Below are 26,660 nucleotides of genomic sequence, written 5' to 3'. Positions count from 1 at the left end.
GGTGAGAAAACGATGACAGAATTATCATTTTGAGTGAACTATCACTTTAAGTAAACAAATGTCTATGCTCAGATTCTTTTTCACTACGCTATTTCAGACACATTTTAGTTGTTTCATTTGAGTATTAACTTTGAGATGTTCTTTCTAAAGATCTTCGAAGAAAACGTTTTAACACTGAATTTGTTGTCTTGGTAGATGACAACAGTTTGTGATATTAAGAGTCATCAAGTAACCATCACAACCTTGTCCTTGATTAAAGCACTTGAGTACTTCACAATGTAAGGTATTGGAAATCACATTCCTGTATTGTTGTCTAAACATAACACACATTCGAAATTAAGCAGTTTTACACTTATTAACACTATTTCAATGTGCAACTCTCATTGGTTCTCGCCGCCTATCACAAGCTCCATGTCAAATTTCTCTTTCACCCCTCCTAACACATGGCAATAATTCTCGTTAGATATGGTTCCAGAAATAACAACATACCATTGCAAGGACAAAGAAAGTCATGGGATGTGACAGGCAATGGGACACACACACTCTCTCTTCCTCTTAGCCTTTCTTACTCTTCCTGTCTCCTCTCTCTCTCTTTCGAGCTTTCAGGGATGTGTGCTCCCTGAGGGCTCTGCTAGCCCTCTTTTCTCCTCACTCATTTACACCAGCACAGATGCATGCTGGAATTGATAACATGGACACCTCCTCTTATCTTGTTTTACAGTAGTCTTTTCAGTAGGAGTCCTTTGTCACCGACTGGCAGAGAGCAAAGGGATGTCACAGGTATGGGATGCACTGCCAGGAAGTTGAAAGTTCTGGCAGCTTGCTAGAAAAAGATTTCGTAAAATATATGAGGTTCAGTTCTCCTTTTTTAAAGAAACATCAACCCTAAAATATATTAAACGCAGCATTTTTCCTGCTTAGTCAATCAATAATGTTGATCTAATGTCACATTCTACCATTTCATATTGCCAAATGCATTTTTAGGATGTTCTTATACAGAATGTTTGACAGCCGCCGGCATGACGAATGTGATAGATGATGTGTTGGTATGTATGTGCGTCTTAAACCGTTATTATTCTTCATGCATCCAGCACTATTTCTCTCTGTATTATAGCATAACAATGTATCTGTCACAACTCAATAATTCATTTCTGTTCGTCAGAAACCAGTACAAGGCTGTTGCCGAGGGGACCGGTGTTGGGAAGTGCTGCCGTGGCGACAGTAAGAAGCCATGCGTTTCTGCGATAGATGGCTGAAGGAAACAGGAAGAGTTGGCCATTCTTGCTCGCCGGCTTCTGGAGACAGTAGGAACGCTCCGTTGATGAATCGCAAATAAATGATCAGGGTCTGGCACATGAAAGAGCATGGGGGAGAAATGAGGAGGGAGCGAGAAACAAAGAGAGAAAGACTCCTTTTAAGCAAACCATGTCAGACTTTGGTCTTTGACTTTGGTCGAGACTAATGATCGGTCTGATATGAGAAAGTAATTGGTGTCTAGGGATGTTCGACTACAATACGTAACATAATCGGCAGCCAGACGAGCCGATGTTTAGTTGGGAAGACCATGCACGTAACGCATACCGTGAAAGGCAATTATAACTAAGGATGTGACATTCGAATAATGCACTGTCCAATTCCAAGGGCAGGAATTGGCAAGCAATTACGATAGGCAGAAGCGTATGTAGTCTTATTCTGTGTTTAAATACAATCATGAAATTGCTTGTGTTTATACCAAAAGATGAGAAGAGTATTAACTAAGATTGTCGACTGTGTTAGCACATGTGTGCTGAGGTTACAAGGGCTGATTCGAGTGTACAGTTCCTGCATGATCATATTGCAAAGAGAGGTAATTTGGTGTATTTGCTGATCGTCCATATTTGATACTTTACATCATCACATATTATTGTAACATCATCAATATGTCTTCTAGTTGCATTTCATGCTGTATTCCCAGAGTCAGTATCAATATTATTGACTTTTACGTGGAGAGCAAGAAATGTCGAAAAATGTGTTTGAAATAGCCTACATAGAATTAGAATTGTCTTTATAGATATCAAGATTGAGTATATTAGTGTATATACACAAGGCAAGGCAAGTTTATTTATATAGCACATTTCATACACAATGGTTATTCAAAGTGCTTTACATAAAAATAATTAAAATAATCATCTTAAATAATCACAACAATAAAACAAGGAATTTAAAAACCTTTAAAATTATTTAAAAAAAATGATTTAAAGTTAATTAAAACAGTTTAGAATAAACTGATTATACATGAAATATAGTGCAGTCAGTTCGGACAAGGCACAGTGCTCATTCAGTAATATTAGTGTGTACGTACATAAGATACTAATATATACATATAGGCTGCTTCAAAAGTTTATTTTTTTCAGAATTTACTAGGCCTATTTATAGTTATGTGTTTCAGTAAAATGATCTTTTTTTTTATTGAACTGGTAACAAATTTCTCCCAAATTCTAAATGAAAAGATTGTTTACTACATTTATTTGCTGTTCAAAATAAGAAATGAGATGCAATGTTTGCAGATCTTGAATATTGCAAAAAAAGTTCTTATTCAAGTTACTAATGTATTTAGGAATGTTTAACTTGTATTCTTACATTGCTGTTGGGTTTGTTTTTGTTGAAATTCAACAGACACTGGACTGGAATTGCCACAATATATACATAAATACTAATTAAAGGCAAAACTGGAGTGATTTCTTCATTTTTTCTGTGCCTGTATATTATATTATGTATACAGTATATATGTTGTGTTTTGTCTGTGTTTTGCATATATATATATGGACAACATTTTTTTTTATTAAACGATGACTAAATTATCTGTTTTACTAATGCACAAAACTTATCAAGAAAAAAATGTAAACTCTGTCTTTCACAATCCAGTGTGCACTAGACAAATCACAGCCACATATACAGTATACGCAACACACACACACACACACACACACACACACACACACACACACACACACACACACACACACACACACACACACACACACACACACACACACGTAGTCCAACGCCTAATTACCCAGTCAGGGAAGAACAAAATGAAGTTTATTTCTGGATGCAGACAGCGTCCCACACCCACGCTTCTTTGCTCGCTACTCTTTACTGTCCACACTCCGATCATTTAGTGAGTAAGACAGACATAATTCACACAGAACTGCAGCGTGTGCACAGAAGCAAACCGTGTCTGTGATCCTCCACATGATCAAAAAAAACGTTACAGAATAGAAGAGAAAAACTGCACTCTGTTTCTGACGGTTCCTCCTATACTTGCTCCACACCCCCCATGCCCCATGCCACACATCACAGGGGTGCAGAAGCAGCTAGTGCTCTTTTTTCTTTTTGATTCGTGCCAGAGAAAAATAAAGTGTTTGTCCCTAATTAGCTTCCCTTGCTCCCGCTTCCACACAAGATTTTAATTATGATTGGGTGTCGCGGTGGATGCAGAAGAGATGCACGGCTGACATCAAGGCGCTGCTGGCCGGGAGAGATACGCCGGGAGCCCCGCGAGCAGAGAGGAATCTTCGCTTCTTGGCGGAACAGTGTCCTGTGAGAAAATGTGCGGCCTAAACTGTAGGACGTGATACTGGAGGCAGGCGGCAACATATAGCTGGGGGTTTGTAAAAGCAACAGTCATCACAGCGGGCACTCATGTTTTCATGTTCATGTTTCTCTAAAAGGTTTTGAATATGTGTCAGGTGAAGCAATGTTACAGACCGCATACTGGACATGCATGGATATGTGTATGATTATATTCTCTGGGAAGTGGGAGTGTTTTTGTATTCATTAGTAAAAGAATGGAATTTAGGTACCGACGGTGGTCGAAGCCTAAAGATGGAAATGGAGGAAAAAATGACTAATATCTCTGCATTTGCCACCTGATTCACCAAAAGAGTTGAAGGGAAACGTATTCAATCTGAATCAGACAACCAGTGACCTTGCAACCATCCCTAGGGAGGAGTGGCACACTTATGTTCAGAGCACTATGTTTTTAAGATGCAAGACTCTGAACGACCTGAGTCATCCCAGTACACCTGTCTGTGGAAGCACCTGACCAGCACCTGTTGGAACTCTCTGGTCTGATATCGCAAATAAAACTACATATTATCGCTTGTTGAACGCGGTGACTAAAAAAAGCTGCTGTCAGTCGGAGACCTTCATTTTCAATCATTTTCTCAGTGTGCTCGTGAACGAGTTGATGATTTCTGGAGAGTTCTGAGTGGCACGGCTTGATATCTATTTTGCGTTCATATTACTCTCACAAACCAGACATTTTATTATCAGTAAAAAGTCTGGTGCGTACTATAGCTTATTCTGGCCATAAACTACCTATTCAGACAGGACGCTGTCTGACTTGCATGTAAAATTATCTTTTTGTGATGTAGGCTAGTTAAAAGTTACACACTCGACTGATGTGCAAAAATGTGGTAAATATTCAAATGATACTGCAGCAGGATGTATGTAAGGCTCTACAGATGACCGTGGAGAAATGAGAAGAAAATGTGTGACTTTGTGGTCAGTTTTTTGTTCTATATTAAAGTAATACTGATCATTCCATGCACGTTACTATTTAAAGTCCAAATGAAAAGAAAGATACAGTTACTACTCCGTTCATCTTATAATATTTGGCCACACCTGAAACTATAAAGGGAGACACGTATATGTATTCTATAACAAATGAAAGATACGAAACCCAATTTTAAAGGGCACCGTGTTCACTTTCTGAAATATGCACAAGAATGCAAGACAGTAACACAACAGTTCTGCTCTGTTTACAGTTTTGTAATCATTTTCTAGCAGACAGGCCACAGATTGATAAGCTTTTCACCAAACAAAAGCAACAAACTTCATGTTTCATACCTTAAAGTTCCTTTACTTGTGGTAAACCAACAGATTATTGTAACCCAGAGCATCTCAATGTGCTTAAGAAATCTGTCATTTTTATTTTCCTTTGATTGTTTATGCACAAAAAATACTGTGTTTGCTTCAGACATTTATGAATCACTGCTGAACAACGCTTAAAGCTTGCGAAATGCTCACTGCTGCATTATATTGTCAAAATACATTATTTTCCTGCTTTAAATCACACTTATTTGGAGATAAAAAATCTTCCAAGGACAAAATAAGCACTGGTGTTCTTGTTGTAAACAACCAAAAGCTAAAGCCCAGTAAAGCCAGCAGCCAAGCTGATACGAGCTGATACAAAAAGCCTCATAGCAGTGAAGAACTGTACAACAACTAAACAAAGCAGTGTTTTAAAGGTTAGGGTAAAATGTCGGCTGAAGTTTATTTTTGTCTGCATTTTGACTGTTCTAACTTCTGACAACCTTGTTTGTGCATCCAGACTTTGTTTGATCTAGAATCTACAGTGTTTATCAGAAAAGCTTTCATTCTCCAGAAGGTGTGCAAAAGGAATATGAAGTGTTAGGCTCAGGGGGTGATCAAAACATTCTGACATGAGAATGTGTTCTCCGCTTATACAAGAACCAGACCTCTGTGTGATGTCATTAAAGTAAACATGGGACTGATCCAACATCAATCTTCATGTTATAAAACAAATAGATTTTTTTGAAGATTTTTATTACACTGTGAAATTCACCTATTTCAACTAAAACACTTAAATTCCGTCTATTCTTTAAATTGTCGAGTAATCGAAACAAAACATTTCAACTTAAATGACATCAAACTGACTTAAAAATAATCAAATTGAAATGGCAAATATAATTCTTATAAGTTACAGTAATTAAAAAATATGATAATTGTTAATAATTTTGTATATGTTATACTTCATTTAATGATATGGCAAGTTTTGATATTTTTACATTTATCTATTGCCCTGTAAAAACAGTGTGCAGTAATCATTGTCACATAAACAAAATATCACTTTGTTCTTAATACAACATATTAAAAAAATGCTAATTCATATATATTCTTTAACGCGTGCCTGGCAATGAAAGCAAAAAACAGACTAAAGTCTCGAGACTGTAATAAATGCGCCTAGATGCATCGACAGGTGGTGCACCGGTATTCAAGACTACATACTCTCTGTAGTCATCACATAAACCCACTGGCTGAAGCGCGCTCAATGTCGCCGCCTAGGTGTGACTCGAGAAATATGTATCAGGCGGCGCGTTCCCGGTGACTCAAAACGAGGCTGGCTGGCGTTCCGGGAGCGCGGACCGCATTCCTCTTCATTCATGCCGTGCTAGGACTTCACACTCGGAAAGTGCGAGCGGAGCTTTACACATTGCTGCCGAGAAAATGTACGCAAGTTTGAGGTTTTACGCATGGCAAGGATAATAAACCAAGGCATCAAACGCACAAGTAAGTAACACCGGATGTTTACGCACAAGTGTGATTTTGGATGCAGTTTGGTTTAGGAAAAAAATCGTTTTTAGATCAGTTCGCTGTGTCTGCAACTACACTGCAATTCTGTCGATCTAGGTCTACCGCTGTTTGCCTTCCTCTTGTGAATGCATCCGTGATTGCGACGGAAGAAATAAGGAGTTGTAGGTATTTTGTATGCGGTTTTGACACCTTGCTGTCTATTAACTGACGCATTAAACACAAGCTGATATCTGCATTGTGCAGCATTATTAGAGGAGGCTCCCAGACTAACTTGGATTAGACTCGCTGTGGTTTAATTGCTGCACTAAAACAAGCATCAAGCGGGTTTATGTAGGGATGCGTTTTTCCAGATTGTGTGAAGCTTTGTGTTTTTAAGGAGATCGGATGTAAACGATGCATTTCTTGGTGAGCTCATTTTACCTGCAGTGCATATCACACTTTGGGTAAAACGGTCCTCCTGGTTAAATCGCGTTTAGGGAGGGGTGTTGGATATTTTTAAACATCATACAGGGTCTATCCAACACCTCTCAACTGTTCAGTTATTTAGCTATTGCGTTTTGCAGTCTCGTTAAAACTGTGTGGGTTGGCTGTCTGTAAAATCTCGCCAAGATTTGTTCAGTTGGGAATTCGGGAAAATTTGATGTGGGTTAGAACTGGTGGGGTACATGGAAAAAGACAGCTTGCGAAATCTAACATTAGAGCAGTTTCTGTAAGAAACACTAGTGCTATAATCCTATAAACAGGCAATTAAAATTTCGCACATGTACTGTCCGCATTGCCTTAACACATAAAGCTCGAGCAGATCTGGATGAAATTCAGTCTGATTTTTTACGATCAAATTACATATTTTTGTAGCATGGGTACAAAGCACAGCTTTAATGTATTTATTGGAGAGACAGACAGCGGAGTGTAAGGTGTCTCAGTCTAAGGTCCGTGTGTTTGTATGTTTATGTTGAATATTTGCATGAGATGTTCGGCTTGGTTCGTCTTTTGGTCTAATCAAATATTTTGAGGTAACGTGTTTTGTCCTTAATATTGGTTTTAAGAGCAAAATAAAAAGAATCTCGCCCGGCTTCCATAAAGGCTTCGCCACTGGCTTGGGGGTTTCATATGAATATATCTTGTTTTTGTGTCGCGATGAATACGTTTCTTTTTAAAGTAAACGTTCTGTTATTTGGAAAGCTTAGTAAATAATATTCATAGGACTACAACTGACATGTATTGCAATTCGGTCGTTTAACTTCCACACTGCAACCACTTTCCGTCAGCATCCAAGCACTCGTAACTAGGCTGAAAGATGTTCCTGTGGGACATGGAGCAGACAACTGCGAGTGCGCGTAATTTGTCCAAAATGTACTTGCATATGTTTAAAAAGGCTAACCTCGTTTCAACGTTCCCGTGAGGTTTTCATGTACTACTGTATGTTAAATATGTTCCTTTTATATCAATTGCATTTCTGTACCATTCTTCAAGTTTGATAATAAGAGCTCCGTTGTAATGATTTGCTACGACATTGCACTCTTTGATTGTAAGAAGCATAGTTTTAGTATGGATTTCCCGCGCTCTCCCCGTTTCCCCATCTGCACGAGACTCCCGCTCCGCCTTTCTCCACAGGGTCCAAGTCTTTTATTATGTTGCATACAGTAGACCAAATAACTAGATTCACCGGCTCATTAGAGTGATAAAAAACGAAACTTCGGGGAATACAAAAATTTGTTTTAGTCTTTTGGGTCACTTATAGAACTAGCTCTATTTCTCAGATAGAAATGGAAATATTTTTCTAAGCAACTGGGGGAAAATAAGGTACAGTTAGCGTTTCGGTATATGCGGTGCTCGTATTACGCCTAATAACTTTGCCACCGGTAACGTTAGTTAATGGAATTTGGGTTATGAAGTAATGTTCGGGCATCAATCTTACAACGTTATTGGCGTCAAGTAACGTTATACATCCACCTTTCTGTCGAGCGCTTTGCCTCTGCGTGACACCGTGGGAAACAAAGTGCGCAATGACAGAATAATATCGCCGCTCTCGCGATCTGTCCTTTGTCGTGATTGACGGATGTTGTATATAAATTACATCCTTACCTCAGAGCTTGTCAGTGCCAACCTCCTCTTGAGGCCGTGTCAGTGGGGTGAGTGAGTGGGCAGTGGGTGTGTTTTAAAGCACCAGTACCCACGCGCTGCCTTTGCCTTATTTCTCGCGCGTTATGATACGTCACATTTACACCATAGTTAAAGCATAGTCCATTGCCTACGTTACATTTTCCTGTCAGCAAACCGCTTCTTATATTTTGTCTTTTTAGTTTCCCCAGCTATCACAATGATAGCTAGTTGATTGAGTTTATCATTAAACACAAGATATTTAATTTACTCTTTCAATTCATTATCAGCCCCGTCTGTACTTCAAATCTAAGGGGACGTCGCACTAACACAATAAAGGCAGTCGGGCCTGAAGGGTTTTGAAGCTGTCTGTATCAGATCACAGGAAGAGATAATAAAATTGTTTCTTCCTTCACTTTCCTTCGTGCTTGTGCGTTTGTATAGGCGTGTGATAAAGGCAGACAGATGTTTATGCCTTCGAGAATGTGCATGCATGGTACTTTACGGCATAAACAGGAATGGAGATTATGCTGCATGTATATTTGATCTGTCTTGTTAGTTGGCTTACTCTGTTGTGTTTAAGTGTATTAGCACTACGTGCAAAGTCTGCTGTTGCATCTAATTCAGTAACATTTTCTTTCCTGATTTATTGAGTGTATAAAAATAGTGCTTTGGCTTGAGCTAGGTTTAGTGATTGAGGAAGGGTCAGGCCAAGTTGTGTTTGTTATGGCCCTTGTCCAGAGGAGATGCGGCACTTTGCTATACCTCGCCAGATTGGTGGTCTCAGCTGGGAGCCTCAGTGGTGGGATCAGAGCAGTTCAGATGGTTGTGAATTCAAGACAGCAATGACAAACTCTTTATTCTCTTATGTTTAGTCAATGATTAAAGGAAAGGATCATGCAGCACATTTAGGAAAACACAATTTTATTCCCACCTTTCTAGTTTAACCGACTTGTGCAAAGTGATTTACTGAGGAAAAATGACTTTATTACTGTTTTTCACACTTGGGGTTAAGAATGTGAACAAGCCTGTAACCCTACATATTTAATTTTGGCTTGTAACTCATTTGTGATATGGACATGAGTGATTTTAAAGATTGTAGGGGTTTGTTGAGGAAAGATGTGATATTACTTTTCTTACCAGACCTACATATTTTTTGGCCTGGGGGACGATAAAACAAGGAAAAATCCCATAGACTTAAAGAGGGAGATGTGCCACCTCTTGAATATCATAGAAACTTGGTGGTGGGCTTATTTGACTTTTGAGTAAGCAACGACACAGAAATCCTAGCAACGGCATAGCAACAAGATAAAAACACCAATCCGAACAGTTTAGCAACCACAAAGGCTTGTTTTGCTACCCGCGCATGTGGCCATCTGTAAGATTATTCGCTTTCCCGTGGAGGCCGGTGAACCTTGACCATGACTAAGAGCATCTCATTCCAGAAAAGTCGAGTCAGCACTCTATAATTCACCCACTGGTCGGCATCACGTAGTGCTTATTTTAGGAATAGATAACAACGTGTTTGTGAGAGTGTATGTGAGTATATGTGTATGGGTGTATATAGTCCTTCCCCTCTTGGTAAAGAATTAACCTGCTGTGTCTTAATCCAATTCCCAAGACTTACTCCAACTACGCATGAAATACCAGGAGCGACCTTTGACCTCATTGTCACGTCACATACCGATGTGAATGAGATTGTCAAGGGCCCTCAAATGAGCTTTTGCTAAATTCTTGGATCTCGGCTCGGCCCCTTGACCCCAAAGACCTGCATATTGAACCCTGCGTACAGGGCTGGGTGGTATGACGGAATATGCCGTTACCGCGGAATAAAATGTCAACCGTAAGAGATTTTTCCATTCCGTGTATTCCGCGGAATGTAAATAAGTAGGCGTGGTTAACTCGGCGCTCTGCAAATTGGGCGTTATGATGAAAAACATGTGACTTAATCCACCCATAACAAATTAACAAATCATATATTCTTTTAACCTTCTTTCAGTCTGTAGTTTCGTTATCCGCTCCAATCTGGCACTTTCTCTCACCCGCAGGGATCTGCGCGTGCATATAAAAAAGCTCCTTCTCACGTACTTCAGAAGTCAGATCGCTTTGTTAAGCTGTTAATAGCTTTACTTTTAGCGAGCCGAGGCAAAACTTGCTTTGAAACGCGCGGTGATGCTTGCCGCCCGAGCGCTTTGACGTGATGCGCCGTGCTTGTTTTGGGAGACGCGTGTGGAGTCACCAGAGACTTGCAGTGCAAAGACAAGCATAAGAATAAACAAACCTAAAGACAGAGAGTTGCAAAACACTAAAAGTGCGCATCTAATAGAGAGTGAAAAGCGATGGAGACTTACAGAACAGACCCCATGAACAACAATTTATAACACCAGTTATAAAACGGTCAGTTCTGGTCCTTGATTCTGATTGGCTGAGCGGAGTTCTAAGCCGTTATAAAATACCTCAATATATAACGGCTGACCGCACCACATAGCCTAAATATAAGCCTGTAACCCACTGCTTCTTGGGGCTTATTGCTTTAGTATATACTGTACTCTCATTGTTTGTGCATAAATTCATACTTCATTGTTTTACATGTTGTCTATCTTCCTACTACTTATGATATAGCCAGAAGATAAATATAAATAAATAATAAATCTCATTATCAGAACTTATTTTGATATATTTAGTACATTTTCATAACTACATTTTTATTATGGTTACCATTTAAATGAACTGTAAATAGATTAAACCAATCTAAGAGAAATGAGGTATAAGATATAGAATTATTATGCGAGATTGTTACCGTGAAATAAAATGACTCATTCTGTGAAACTCATTCCGCCCACCCCTACCTGCATATATTGAACATTAGATCAGTTAGTAATATTATTAGCAGCAATACACGCTATTAGAATTAAGTTACACGTCTGGGACTGTTAATGTATGTCATTAGCAGTCAGCAGTGTGGATTTCTCTTCTGGGGTGGGGGGTCAGGGGGAACCTTTCGTCTCACCTCTTCTTTCTGTTTCCAGAGCAGCACATCTATCCTTCACCCTTATCAGGTCTTGGATCCGATCAATGCTATCTGCCATCTGCTTGCAGACTACAGCTTTACCACCACCCTCTGTGGAGTTTTCTATGGCCCCTACAACTGATCCTGGATAGCATTGTCAAGCCACTCGCAATGTATTATCTTAAGCGTAGGGTAGGTTTCACTGATGCCAAACCAGCTGTTAAGGGTATTATTAACTGGTGCCTTAGTGTTTTCCCCCTTTTCGTTCACCTGTGTTGTTGTATAGAAGGCTGTAGGGCTCTTGTGATGGAAGTCGCAGACCGGCAACATTTCGGAACCAAAATTTGCTGCTGTATGTCCTTTACAGAGGTCTGGTTTGGATCATGTGTTTATTTACCACCCTCTGCTGAAATTGACTTTGGAAGCTTAGCTGTAAGGAACAGAAATACTGTAACAAGAATAGTTTTGTGTGTTTCTATGGTTTAGCATATGTGTGTGTGTGTGGGTCATGTTTTTTTGTAGATATGCATGTAAGGTCTGTTTATGAAAGTTGCCCAGTTTGCCCTTTCATCATTGTCTTCGCAGGTACAAAAATGGTTTGCTCTTTAAAGCGTACCCGTTGTCACATGATTCCACTCTATGGTATAAGCCGTGTGAACTCAATAATAGACTATTTACTGTCTGGTTCATTTCATTTGGCTGATGTCTCTCCTTGGATACTGCAGCTGAAGCACTTCCTCGGGCAGTTGTGGTTTGTGTACTGAAAGCCGGTTAAATAATGCAAGATCTCTAGACCGGCCGTGTAAGTAAGACTAAAAGTGATGGAACCCATGGGGACAATGTTCGTCTCAGAGGACCACAGGCAGTGCAGATGCTTCAAAAGACTTTGAAGAGGTCACCAGTCGCCAGACATATGGTTCGTTTTTTAAGCGTAAGAACAAAGAAGACAAAATAAAAAGGATGCGGCCTGGCCTATACTAGAGCGTTATGTGTAGTCGTTTCAGCAGATCGATGGAAGGATAAAGCTATGTGTTGATAGATTGATAGATGTAATATTAATATCTAAATGTATGAGTTTAAAGATGAGTGTGTTAAATTCTGCCTTTCAGTAGCCTCTCAATTAATATCTCATTAAAAGACCAAGCGTATTGATTTCTCTTGGTAATGTTCGTCCTTTAATGCAGCCCGAGCGGATTTAGATCAGTCATAGCTGACCTCATGATCTCAACTGTTGTCTGTTGTGGTTCATTTTGGCATTATAGAGCGAAACCTTTCGCATTTTTGGCCTCTGGTGCTCGCTAGCATATCTTTGCTGCAATAGTCTGGTTTTAAGATAAACCGGGTTTTATCGTGAGGTGTTTTTAATTCAGAGAGAGAAACCCAATCCACAGGATCCTTTCGTGTGGGATTATCCGTTGCCCGAGTTACAGAGGACTGTGAAAGGGTTAATTGAAATCCCAAAGCGAGGTGACACGTCCCCATAATCCTGAGGTGCCCCTTGACCTCTAGCCTCACGGGGGGCCTTTGAAGAGGGCCCCCTCGCCTCTCCTGTATTGTGGTGTGCATGTCGGGCTTCATCATAGCTGAGCAAACATCTCCTTTCGTAATGATGCTTCCTGACAGAGGTGCAGTTTGGGGAGACAAAAATAATTAATCATGTTTATAGCCGCCTAATTATGTTTTTCCAGCATTCTGAGAGCGAGTAGTCGAACGGATGGATTGTACTTTTTTTATGAACGCAGCGCTGCCAACAATATAGCACAAACAAATAAAAAGCTTTAAAAACTCCACAGGGAGGCAGAAATAAATAGGATTGGGTTTGAATGGAAAATAAATGCTTTCTAATACTCAGGTGTGTAAGATAGGAAACATCATAATTCGCCTCTGGATTGTTGTTTGTTGTCATCACTGTGATTGGTTGCTGGTAGCCATTCCCCCTTGACTGCGGTATCCAACTGCATCAGACGGCAGATCACGTCTGCATTCCCATTGGTGGTTGCCACATCGTGTCGCGGCTTATTTGCATAAAGTTGAATGTTGAAATCTGATTACTTTCTCTTCAAGTTTTAAAATTACTAGTAGTGTTTTCCTTTCTTCTCTGTTCTAAGTTTTATATCATTAATCATAGATTTGTCTATTTCTGATGTGATTGTGTGCTGTTGTGACTTGTGAGCGTTGTGTGCTGTCTTTGAAAGTGATTTGGATGCATCTTTATATTCTTTCTTTCTTTCTTTCTTTCTTTCTTTCTTTCTTTCTTTCTTTCTTTCTTTCTTTCTTTCTTTCTTTCTTTCTTTCTTTCTTTCTTTCGTTTTTATTGAATTTTTCTAATTTATTTATTTTGATCTACTTTTTTGGGGGGGTCCAAAAATCTCCCCCTTTCATTTTTATTTTATTTTTCTGGTTTATTTATGTATTTATTTATTATTTACTTATCTAGACTATTTCTGTTTTTGCGGGGTTATTGTCTTGTAGGGTTGTCTTATATATTGTTATGGGGTTATTGCCTTTTTACTGTAAATCTCAAAACGCTTTTTTAAAAAACATCTTTTTAAACCTCTCTCTCTCTCGTTCTCGTTCTCTCTCTCTCTCTCTCTCGTTCTCTGAGCTTGTTAAAGGCACATACACTATTGAACATGGGCAGATCTCGGTAGCTCTGTTGAACATCAGCAGACTGATTCCTTTAACATTGCTGTCTGCAGTCGTTCCTCTCCCTGGAAAATCTCTCCGTCTCTCTCTCTTTCTCTCGTCCACACACACTCTCTTTGAGTGGCCCGCTCTGGAAATGATTACTCTGCCAGACCAATGAGCAGACTCCCCTTTGATGGGTCATAAACAGAGGTCAGAGGGCAAATTCCTCTCCCCAGATGGTATTCGCTTGACATGCTTCACTGCGGAGCCAGGAGGTGTCGGGGGACGGGTAGCGCGCGTCCTCGTGCCTTAGTGGGTAGAGAGTGCATGTGTGTGCTAGATGTTACTGTAAATCTCTGAGATTCTGCTGGAAGTGATAATCTCTTATGGTGCCTGTAGAAGGTGTGTGTGTCTGTTTGAATGTGTGAGAAAGAAGTCGAGTGTGTGTGTGTAAGTGTCATTCTAAGTGATGGAATGAGTAGATGTTCAGCCACAGGGGTGTTGGGGTGGCCTTTACACCCCTCCTGACAACCCGCATTTAACGTGTGTTTAGATTCGCTGGCGTTTCACTATTTTCGATGTGTGATTTTTCGCCACGTCTTGTTGTCTCCCAAAGGAGTTTTTTAATGGATACAACCTCTGACAGTCTGCTGCCTGTAAATTCAGACTTCATCTGTAAAACAAACTCATGAGAGTAGTTCATTCTGAGAAACACTTGTCAGTAGACTGATTAGGCACCTTAAAGCACTCAAGTGTGTCATCAAGTAAGACCATAGAAAATCAAAACATGTATACGTGATGAATACAGAATATAAGGCTCAGTAGTAATCGGTTCTCCCAATATGAAATTTCCATTTTTTGGGGATGTGAAGTTATATACAATATAAATGCAACCATGTTCCATTACTCTGAGCTGTGGCATAGTGGTTTGCTGATACGCATTGAGCTCTGATGCTCAAGTGGGAGGTGCACGTTTAAATCTGGCCTACATAATGTCTCTATTATCCCTCCTGTGTCTGTCAAGAAGAAAAGAGTGACACAATTGTGCTTACGTATGCAAAGTCACCTGCACAATGATAAGAGTGTTCAGGTTTTTGGACTAATTGTTAGCACATTGCTTTGTTGTGCCACCAAGTCTGTGAAGCTGTGGTCTCTAGATATAGCTTAGGGCCTTCAGTCTATGGGATATTTTAATTAAAATATACATTTAATATGAACTTAATGTCAAGTTAATATTCATGTAATAATCATTCATATTAAATAAAATAAATATTGAATATATTGAAAAGTCTGAGGGAGACATTTACCCCAGTGTAATTGACGCCAGAAGAAGGTGGAGCCCCAATGGCCACGCCCCCTTTTCAGTAGCCCTAAAGTAAAGCCACTATTCAGAAGTACAAACGCACAAGCACATCTTTTCTAACATCAGCAGCTGCCAGGGGCTGAAAATCTCTCGGTGGATGATGAGGGCTGTTGTGAGATTCAGCAGATGCTGCTCGATATAAAGCCTCAACAGAACGTTCCAGATGATCATGAGAAGAATGAGTTGTGCTAAGTGTTGGAGAGCTGCCCAGTGCAATATAGATATGTCTCTTCGTTCTCTTTATAAATGTGCTGCTATCCCGGCACTGTCATTTATCTGTTTAGAGGAGTGTGTGTGTGTGAATTTTAGCTCATGTGCGTGATTAACTCATCCTGCAAAATTGATTGGCAAAGTAAAATCTAGAAAAAATCTGTTGTTTTAGTGATTGTCTATGGGATGGAAGCATTTAGGCATTATCACATTGCTCGCTTTTTGCATATATTCACATGCTGCTAAGAAGGCCAATGTGATGATGTATCAAGAAATTTATTCAAAAATACAGTTGGTCAGATGTGCAGCGTACATAAAAATATGGCATGCAGTTGCCCCACACAATAAAAGAGTTGTGAAGCCGATTCATTAAAACATTTACATTTAGTCATTTAGCAGACGCTTTCATCCAAAGCGACTTACAAAGTAGGGGAAAGCAATAGAAGCAATTTGTGCAACAAAAGAACAACAATGCATATGTGGAGTAAAACTGGTCTCAGTTAGCCTACCACAGTATCCGAAGCTAAGAATTATTATTATTATTTTGTTTATTCTGTTTTTGGGGGGGATAGGAAACAAATCACGATTACGACATCAAAGGAAATAATCGTCAAAATCTTACAGCCTAGTTTGAACTTTTAAGGCTGTATATTAAAGTGCAGAGGAGAGAGAGTGTCTTAATGGTTAGCTTTATTCCTCGTCCTTGGCAGATGTGTTTTGTGTGTGATGGCACAAATGCTCTTGCAGTCATCGCCCGGGTCGCATTTGTGGCTGCGACCAGGTCACTGTATAATTGAGAGTGTGATCCTCTTGAGTTTGGTATTTACAGCAGCCGATGATACTGTCCCTTTCACACATGCTCGCGCTCGGCTAAGATAAGACTTGTCTGTTTCAGCTTCTCGCAACATCGTTTTTCCAGCTCAGTCCTCATGCTCCTGTGACCCTGTGAGTGATGTTGGTGTGGTGGCTTAATGATCGTCTGCAGAGCTGCTGTACTCGGTACTGCCGTTGATGGATTTGTGTGGAAGTTTTAACTTTAACTGTCAATTAAAAAAATATTGCCTTACATTCTGATTATTTAAAATAACTGCATACAGTATATCACTACTTATTAGGGGTTGAACGACCTTAGATTTTTTGAGGTTGACTAGTCGATGACATCATTAATAAATAAAAAAGAGCTAGGGAATGTTTTGCAACAAGATTTGATGGGTGTGGGCAGTAAGACATTTGCGTGTGCGGGATGCTGCCGTAACATGGCCGCAGCAGGCGCTGCGTGATATCACTGCGCCTGCTGCGGCCATGTTACGGCAGCAAACATCCTTGATTATTACGCCAGAATGGGAGTATAGTTCCTAATCATATCAGCCTAGAAAATCGCAACTTTTCATTTTCCGCAGGTCTTAGCACACGATATAAGTACAGAAGAGTCAAGTTTTAAATGGGAAAAATATCGAAACTCTTTGGTCATTTTTGAACGCGATGCTACTGGTCTAATTGGATTCAATGATCTATGCTAAGCTATGCTAAAAGTGCTATCGCCAGAGATCGGCAAATAGAATCGATTCCAAAACGGTAAAACTCAACTTATTAACTCTGGGGGAGTTGGAGAATGAGCCTATTTCCAAAAAAAGTGGAGTGTTCCTTTAAGGGCCGCTTATCAGTAACAGCCACTGTTGTGTGTGTAACTGTGTGTAAATGACACAACGCTACTGTTTGCTCATTTGACTCGCTGCTGGTTTGTTTGCCGATCTCACGTGCGCTTGTGTCAACGTGTGTTTGAACACTGTCTTTGCTGATTATCCATCCTTAGCCAGTTCTTAAAGTTTTATAGTCCAGTGTTATTCTTTCCTGTTTGCTGTCATGTTTAGATGAGTCAGGTCTACTGGCTGGAGGGAGCTCGGAGTGCAAACAGGAACAACAGGTCCCAGTTCAGCTATATACTGTAGGCCACCAGACTGGGGTCGTATCCAAACTCCCCTCAGGGGAAAAGATGCTCGAGCTCTCTAATAAACACATGGAAGTAACTTCAGTTAACAAAGTTAATGCCTTGTGGGCTTTTCAGGCATATGAGGAAAACATTTTTCAGAAGAGGTTTTTATCTGAAAATGAGCTACTGTATGTATGTATAAGTACATTAAACCTTTATTTTAAAGGAATAAGAACCTATTGCAGTAAGTATTTGACTATTGTTATGAGTGAATCATGGTGCATATTCTCAGTAAGTCTAGGGGAATGAGCTATAGCTGATATTTTGCTGAAGATTGTTTACAGTTCTTCTGTTAAGTGTCTAACTCTCCTTACTCAAACAATTTTATTTAATAATTTAGCAGATGTTTTTATCCGAAGAGATTCACAAATGAGGAATTCTACAATGAGAGAAATGTACAAAATGATCATGATGCCTCTGTGGTCTCTTTGTGAGTACAGCATGGCAAAGCTGTTTCTGTTTGTTTTTTTATAGCTCTTTTTCGCAAGGTATTCATCTCCAGACACAGATCTCTCTGCCACAGAATTGCTCAGATGGATTTAAGTAATGGCAGAAGTGAGTACTTATGTTTGACCACAACGTATGTTTCTGTGTTGTTTTGAAAACAAACTGTTAATAATATTGTAACACTGTTCAATAGAAGGGAAGGAAGGAGGCGGGAACCGGCGAACATTAACAAACTTAAAAATAATAATCGTAAACAAACAATAATCCAAGAATAAAAGGCCGGCAGCCACCTCACGGTCGACTGCCGGCCACACAAACATAAACAAACTTAACAGTTTCCGGGCCTGGGTCCTCTCTCTCGATGGTCCGGTCGCTCGTCCTCTTATGCTCCCGAGCTCCCCCGTGAGGCATGCGGGGACCGGCGGTCGCACAGCTGACACTCGTTGCCACTTACGCCGCCGGCCCCGCCTTACTCGCCCCACGGCTCTCGCCCCGCCTTCCTCGCTACAAATATATTTAAATTATTAATGTTTATAATAGAAAACAGCAAAAGAGAGATTTAATGGCGAATGGCTCAAATTATAAATCATTTTTAAAACCATATAGACATGAATTAGACACGCAAGGAGTCAGTTTTGAGCACTTTGTATGTACTTGCTCAATAAATTATTTGTTTTTTAACCAAAACAGGTTACAGAGTACCACGTGAAATATATATAAAAAAATATGAAAATAAAAAATATATACAATGATATATTTAACATTTTAACCAACACTTGCTCAATTTACCACAAATTCCAAAATATTTTATGATCTATTATAGACTCTTAAAAATAATGGTGTTTCACGATGCCATGGAAGAACCTTGCTTGTCTAAATGGTTCCGTAAAGACCTTAAACATCTGAAGAACCTTTCTGTTTCACAAAACTTTGTGGCTCAGATTATAAAAAGATAATGGGTCTTGTGGAACCAAAAATGGTTCTTCTATGGCATAGCTGTGAAGAACTAACCTTTATTTTTAAGAGTGTAGCTGTCATGATATATTGAAATGTGCAATAGATCTTTTAAAAAAAATCTAACAATTTAGCTAATTTGCTAATACTTATAATCTGAAAATGTCTGATTATAAATCTGTCTGATATACCAGTCGATCACTGGACTTTGTGTTTATCATCCAAAAGCATACTGTTGAACTGCTAGCCCCACGCGTGTTTGCAATTACAGCTCATGCTAACCCAGAAGCGAAGGTCTCGCGAAGAGAGCACTTTAAAAACCACGCACTTGGCATCTCGGCTTTTCTTTACTTTTATACGGTTCAGATATGTTGGTAGGTCGCTGTAGCTGGATTTCCCTGCGGTAATTGTGGAGCATAGCTGAAATACCTTCGTCTTTACCCCGCGCCGGCACTAATCACTACCACATCTACACACGCTTCCAGTTTTCCAGCAGATCACTCTCTGATCCTCCACCCGCAGGGTCCTGACACGTTCTTACACCAACCTCAACCCTTGGCTGGGATGAGCGGGCTTCCCGTCTGCCGCCAAGCCATCGGTCACTGTCATGGCAACACATTCCTGAATTGAAAGAGCTGGCGAGCGGTGAGAAAAGGCTCTGGTGGCTTTCGCTGCAGTGGGGTAGCGAGTAATATTAATGGCTAAAGGAGCAGTCAGACAGCTGGCTTTCAAAGGCTATGCATCATATTTGTCACCTCTGTCTGATCAACTTTTTTGTGAAGATTCAGACACATTTGGGACAAGGTGCCCTAATTGCTGACTTAGGATCAGGTTTCTGGTTCCGCAGGCTTAATTCATAGGCATTATAAACCACAGACTCTCTAATGTGGAAGATACATAATAAACTCTTTGGGAGGTGTTTCACCTTGCCTAAACTTTGCTGTGCTTTATAAGTTTTGGTTTGTATTTTAACAAAGAATAGGCTTCTGTAAAAGGTTTTTGAGCACACAATACATTTTGAGCATTGTGTGCTCAAAAACCTTTTACAAATGCCTGTTGGTCAATTTGGTAAAAATCATCTGCCAAATGCATAAATGTTATAACGTTAAACAACATTAAAATACCGTTGTATAATTTAGTATTTACTAAAGTAAATTGTTGTGTACTGTAGTATTTTATAATAATATAGTATAAATACTATAGTATACAGTAAGTTGATAGTAAATACAATAGTATACGTCAATATTTACTATAGTAAGTTTCAAGTACAATATCTGGGAATTTTGCTATACACTGGAGTTAATTATAATATCGTCGCTGTCTTTCTGAAACCTCGGATGTCCAAATTCACAGTTTATCAGGAAATAGAAAATACATGCACTGTGCTTTTTAAACGAATAAATACTGTGTTATCAAAGTTGACAAGCACTTTTTAATAATTTGTATTGGTTTGATATTTGCAAAACCCAGTGACAAACATAAAGGCTGACTAAAAATAATGATTTATGACAAAAAATAAAAATCACAAAATGTGGCGATATGAGGTTTCAGAAGGACAGCAGCGATACATTGCAGTGTTAGTAACAGAATAGGATCGTTTTTGTTTTGTATAGTTAGTAACGTAGTATAATTTTAGTTTAGTGTAATATAGTTCATATTTAGTAGGGATGTATCAATGACATATAAGATATATTGATGTTTTGCATATTGCCATAAAAAATAAATATTGTAGAACTATGGCAATTGTACTACAAATTTGAACATTTTTATGTTAAAAATCAGTTTTACTTTTTAGTGACCAACCTATTCAATTTTTACAAATGTACATAAAGAAGGTTCAATTAGAACTTAAATGTTGTGAATTATTTAACAAAACAATACATTTATTTAAAATTGGTAATGTTTTCAAATCAAAGATTTTATTAAGTTCAAGTTTATTTGCAAAAACAGAAAAAAAAGTTTTGTTTGTCATGTTTTTGATTGTTATTTTTGATTGTGTTTAATTGTGTTAGTTAGTAGGAATGCACAATAAAAAACATGATTTTTGAAAAAAAAATTGAAAACAAAACTTTTTTTTCTGTTTTTGCAAATAAACTCTTTAACTTAATAAACTCTTTGATTTGAAAACATTACCAATGTACTGTTCTGTTTTTGCAAATGAACTCTTCATATTTAGACCCCAATATGTAGTAAATAATAAAAAGAGTCATTGGAGCCAAACCTCTGAATTAGAATAGTTAAAATCCTTACAATTCTCCTTTTTATTGGTTGGCATTAAAACTGCTTTTTAAATTTGTGGGTGATTGGGGGTAAATAGTGTTGATTTAAATCTCTCCTTTGCTCTTTTCGTCTCTGTCTTCTTCCGTGTGCATATTTCATCAGCGGCCTGCACGTTTAATGAGGAATTTCATTTCTATTAAGGATGCAAATGTAGCCTTTAAAGGAGATTGAGATGCAGAGCCGAAGCTAGCATTCAGACGGCTTTATCTCGCCGCACTGTTCATTAGCCGGGTGTAATTGTGTTAGCACAAACGCGTTCCTCAGGAACACACATATCTGACTAGAAAGGTCACGCAGATGACACGGCACAGGCACACACGCCGAACCGCATTCCGTTTTCTCTCATGGATGATTTCATCACTTCATCGCTTGAAAAGTCGTTTAAAATAAAAGCGCAGGAAAGGTGTTTGTTTGTGCGCCGTTGTGGGAGGGAAGTAATGAGCGAACTTAGAGAAAGTGTAAAGCTCAGCACATAAACCCATGTATCCGTACACGCGTTGCAGTGCGCGTGGGGAAACGGGCCAAAGAATGGTCATTGCCCAATGATGCGATCCTGATGGAATGTGAGCTCGGCGAGGCCGGCAGAACATGAAACACCATGAGCTTCGAAGCTACTGTTATGGGATTTGAAGTCTTTATTCCCTTTTAGCCTGTAGTTTAAAGTACTGCTGCCATCGACCGAGCTGATCCGGGCGTGCCCAAGTATTAGCTCGGCGTTTGTGGCGGATAATCGCAGCTTTTAATTGTGAAATTTAGGAAAAAGGCTTCAGTTTGCGTGCGCTTTTATCATCATAAAGTCTATTGCACAACTCGTAAGAGCCGGCCGGTGAAAGAGGGTGATGGACGTACTTCTGCGAGGTGTAGAAAGAAATAACCGAACGCTTCCCAGGAGAGAGAGAGAGCTTTTTATTGATGGCTGAACTTTGAGTCAGCAATGTTTGTGGGCTTTTATTGGCTCCGTGGGAGCTGTAGCCCAGACACAAAGGTGTGTGGTAATGGACGTGGATCTATTAACACGAGCAGGGATGAAACGGGAGGTGTCTGTTCCATCTACGTTTGTTGTTTATGGGTGTTGATGTTGGAAAGTCAGATTGTGGATTCTGTTTCTTCATTTTGTATGACTTATATTTGGTAACTGATTATTTGTGTATGTGGTTCAATTTGGATGACTACCGTACAGTCCTGCTGACCATATGGTTTGTCACATTAATATTAGCATCATTACAGTATGTGTTAATCTGCCATGACTAACTGCTTTTTAGTGCGAGTTTACATATGGTCACGGTTGTATCATCGGGGGCGGGGTTAATGTGTGTGCAACCGTTCAACCTGCTGCGGTCGCAACGGCATGGAAAAAAAAGTCAATTATTAGTCTCGATAGCTTTTTTCTTGCAGTGTCTTGTGTTCTCCATAGCTAAAAATTTCTCCCCACTTTGACCTTATGAGCCTCAATTTTCCTCTGTTCTTGATTTAAGATTTGTCTGCATTGCAGTGGTCTTTACTTTGGCTGTAACGCTCACAACAATACAACAGTTTTTGGAACAGAACGTAGCGATAAACATACCGCCATCTTGATTACTTCGTGTGTTCACCCTCTTGTCATTTGTGTTTTGCGGAAGAAAGTCATACAGGTTTGAAATGACAAGAGGGTGAGTATGATGACAGATTTAAAATTTTTGGGTGAACTGTCCCTTTAAGCCAAGCGTCTTCAGAAAATGCTCATGTTTAGGAATTTAAGAAACGTTTATTTTGTATGCAAGATGTAATACTTTACAAGTACTGTGACATGCTAGTCTGCAATATTCGTAATGGTGGGCAGTGCTTTAAAAGTAACGCTTTAAAGGGATAATTCACCTAAAAAAGAAAAATTCTGTCATCATATGTTGTTCAAAACTAATATATGACACTTTCTTCTGTGGAACACAAAAGAAGATCTTTTTTTCCATACAATGTTTTGTGTCCATACAATGGAAGTCAATGGCGGCCAATGCTGTTTACTTACCAACATTCTTGAAAATATCATCTTTTGTGTTCATACATGTTTGGAATGGCATGAGGGTGACGATTTTTGCTTTTGCAAATTTGTTTAGCAAGAAAGCACTGGTTCTTACTGGTACCTTATTTGCTAATCTAATGCTGCCTGATTAGTCCTGCCCTGTTTAAATGACCACACAGACTTGCACTCCGCCTCCATTCATGGCTTTTAACTCCACAGCACACTCTCTTGGGCTGAGGGTGGGTATTGTTTGGGTTTGACTAATGGCCGTGCAGTGGGGAGGGCCCGGTATCTGCAGGAGTGCCGCACACTGAGGAGGTGATTGTGCGGCAGCCTGTTGCACTGTGCATGTGCCAAAACCAGAGAACACTGTCCTCCATTTATAGCGTCACTCTATAGCATGTGACCCACTGACACCGTGACAGCAGCCCCCTCCCTTTTCTCCCCAAAAAACATCATCAACTTCACCCGGGCCGGCACCCAAGTGTAAACAGGTGCATTCTGGGAAAAACGATTTTCCTCAATGTACTTAAAGCTACAATATGTATCTTTTTTTGTCCTTTATTGAGCACTTGAGAATAAATGTAAACTGCTATGCTACAGTTTTAGATAAAAACAATCGACATGTGTTGCTAGAGGGTTGCTAAGATGCTTTAAGTGGTTCTTAGAGTGTTGTTATGCAGTTGTTAGGGTGCTTTGGGTGGTTGCTAGGGTGAGTGGCACAAAGTTATTTCCACGTCGAGTCGGGGGCCTGCGTCCCGCTGCGTCTCTTTAAATCTTCACTCTCATACCACTCACGGCTTCATCTTTGATTTAGCCTCTCGCCATTCACGCTGAAGATTGGCAACAACGACAGAAACCACTCGCGTTGTTATTTCATCTTTTCATCAAAATGAGATGTCGTTTCGACGACTCTGTTTTGCAAATCATCAACAAGTCATTGTTTCCTCTATTAACCCCCCGCGTTCCCAGTCACAGCTTGCCTCTTTTAAAATATCACTTTCGTGGGAGGTCTTGCCGGATTGAGGCTATTATTGCTTTTTAAAATTGGAGGGTAAATCGAGACTGTCTTTTTGTAATATCTTGGCCTAAATCAAAATATACCAACTGTATTATTTCACCATTAGTCCAACATCTTTGCAAATACGTGGACTTGTAAAAGAAACTCTTTTGCGAGTTACCAATGTAAATATGGTTTTATTCTTGTTGCTTATCAGTAAATAACTTCCAGGGTTTTGTTCTCGACGTGTACGCCCAAGCCCGGCGGTAATAATGCTCAAATATTTGCTCTGTGGACAATATTTCCATTAATTTTATTATGCTAATCTGACATCTTAATTTGATGACATAAATTGGATTTACTACAGATTTGCATTTTTAATGGAGTCCAGTGTTTTCTGGAAATAGCTGGGGCTGGTGTTGCGAGTATAGACAAACAGAAAGAAAAATCAGAAATGCAAAAGAGACAGACAGACGGAAATGTTGGAAAACATGGAACAAATGCAAGACAGATGGACCAATAGACAAAAAAAGGACAGCCAGACAGAAATAAAGAAATCCAAAGCAGAAAGACTACGCAACCCACGTGGGGTTCTCTGTTTGTGTGTGTGTGTGTGTGTGTGTGTGTGTGTTAGGATTAAGGCCACTATGTATTGATGCATGCGAGCGTGTCTGCGTGCCCGCAATAAAAAGCAGGTCCCGCTATGCAGAGCCTCTCTGGGTGGTTTAGTTGTGGCCATCACAGAGCCCTGCCTTCCCGTCTACCCCACAATGCTCAGAGATGTGACCTCCATGTTAAAGAGGTGCTGTGTATGAATTTGCTTAAGCATGGAGTGCCGTTTTCATGGGCTGTGTTGTAATTTATATGCCACGAGCAATAAATCATTGCGGATGCCTTGGTCCCGCCAGCCATTTTCCGAGCCGGGCAGGTTTTGCCATCCTGAAGGTGCCACGCAACTCCCATACCTCCTTTAATTGATTCATTCAATTTCACCTTTGTCCTTGCGTGGGCCTCTGCGTTCAAATGTTTGGAGCGAGTGGGCGGCGGCTTCTAATTGCCCTATCCCATGAAAATAGCACTGCTGTGCAGTATTAAGTCGCAGCGCGCATATTTCGCTGCAGTTTTGTTTTCTTATTCCTTGTTCTGTATTGCATTTTGCATCAGTTTGAAAAGTGGACACTTGGATGTGCATCGTTGCCACGTTATTATTAGCATATCGTTGTCCCAGATAAGTCAAAGCCCTGACTGATTTGTTCTTGCTGTTCTATTGGGGGGTCAGGTGCAACATTGTTTCATGCAGTTTTAAGTATGTTGTACAGTTGTACGTTGTACGTTGTTTAGTGACTTGCTTGATTATTTATAGGCAAATTGTGTTTTTTCTTTACAGCTGGGAATTGCTTTGACAGGGTCCCTTTATCACAGAACCAAAAAGCATGCTGGACTGCTGATTCAGAGTTAGTTTAGCAGGGAGAGCTCAGCTGTGATAAGCAATCTAAATGAGGGAAATGGGCCTCAATCGACATTACATTGCACAAGAAATATGCTATAAATAAAAATGTGACTTATTGTTAGGGTCAGACCTGTCAAAAAAAGTTTCTTGAAATCTGCAAAGTTAAATGGGAACACTTTCATGTTCCTATCAGTATCAGTGCTGGTGTCACCTTTTGCGAGATCATATCACATGATGTATTCATTTTTTAATGTATTTTGCTAAATGCATCATGAAGTTGTTTGCGGTACCCAGGCCTACACTATAGTGTGTGTGTAAGGGTATCACAATATACCAGTATGGCCAAAATTGGATATTAGAAACTGTGATTCATTGCTCAAAAAAGAGAAAACTAAATAAACTAAATTTAGGATGAATTGGACTCTAAATAGCAAAAGATACCACGGTAATATAGCTACCACAGAGTTTTGCCACGGTACCCGTGTAGAGAAAATCTGATATCGTGACTACCCTAAGCGTATGTTGGACATGTTTTCCCTGGTATTCTTAGCCTTACGCATGACAGCCAGCCCACAGTGTAGCTCCCAGCATTGAGCAGTGAATGAGACCCAGAGACGCTCTCCTCGCTCAATAGTCTTGTGAAGTGAGATAAATGTCATCTGAGATACAATGATGATTCTGTTTTGAACACTAGAGAAGGTCACAGCAGCAGTCGGTCTATGCTGCTGGCTAGATGAGAGGCCTGAGATTGCCCTTGTGTAAGTGGCTTTGCACTCCGAGGATATCGTCGGACACCCAAGGCTCCTCTTCGTTGCCCCTGATCACATGAACGTCATTAGACTTACAATTAG

At 39.8% G+C, this 26,660-nt stretch overlaps 1 protein-coding gene and 1 long non-coding RNA gene across 3 annotated transcripts in view; both read left to right on the top strand.

Moving 5' to 3' along the window:
* On the top strand, positions 1 to 2,309 carry LOC130571965 (uncharacterized). The gene is made up of 3 exons (XR_008965142.1): positions 1 to 780; positions 985 to 1,046; positions 1,163 to 2,309. It is a non-coding gene; the product is annotated as an uncharacterized LOC130571965 (long non-coding RNA).
* A 3,886-nt stretch (positions 2,310 to 6,195) lies between these two features.
* plxna1a (plexin A1a) overlaps positions 6,196 to 26,660 on the top strand; it is a 181,745-nt gene continuing 161,280 nt past the window's right edge. For both annotated transcript variants that reach the window (XM_057363321.1, XM_057363320.1), the window contains exon 1: positions 6,196 to 6,357. The gene's annotated coding sequence lies outside the window, so the exon portion shown is untranslated. The remainder of the gene's footprint in view (positions 6,358 to 26,660) is intronic.

This window comes from Triplophysa rosa, linkage group LG21 (genome assembly GCF_024868665.1).
Source record: "Triplophysa rosa linkage group LG21, Trosa_1v2, whole genome shotgun sequence".
NCBI classification, from domain to species: domain Eukaryota; kingdom Metazoa; phylum Chordata; class Actinopteri; order Cypriniformes; family Nemacheilidae; genus Triplophysa; species Triplophysa rosa.
This window is presented reverse-complemented; position numbering and strand designations above follow the sequence as displayed.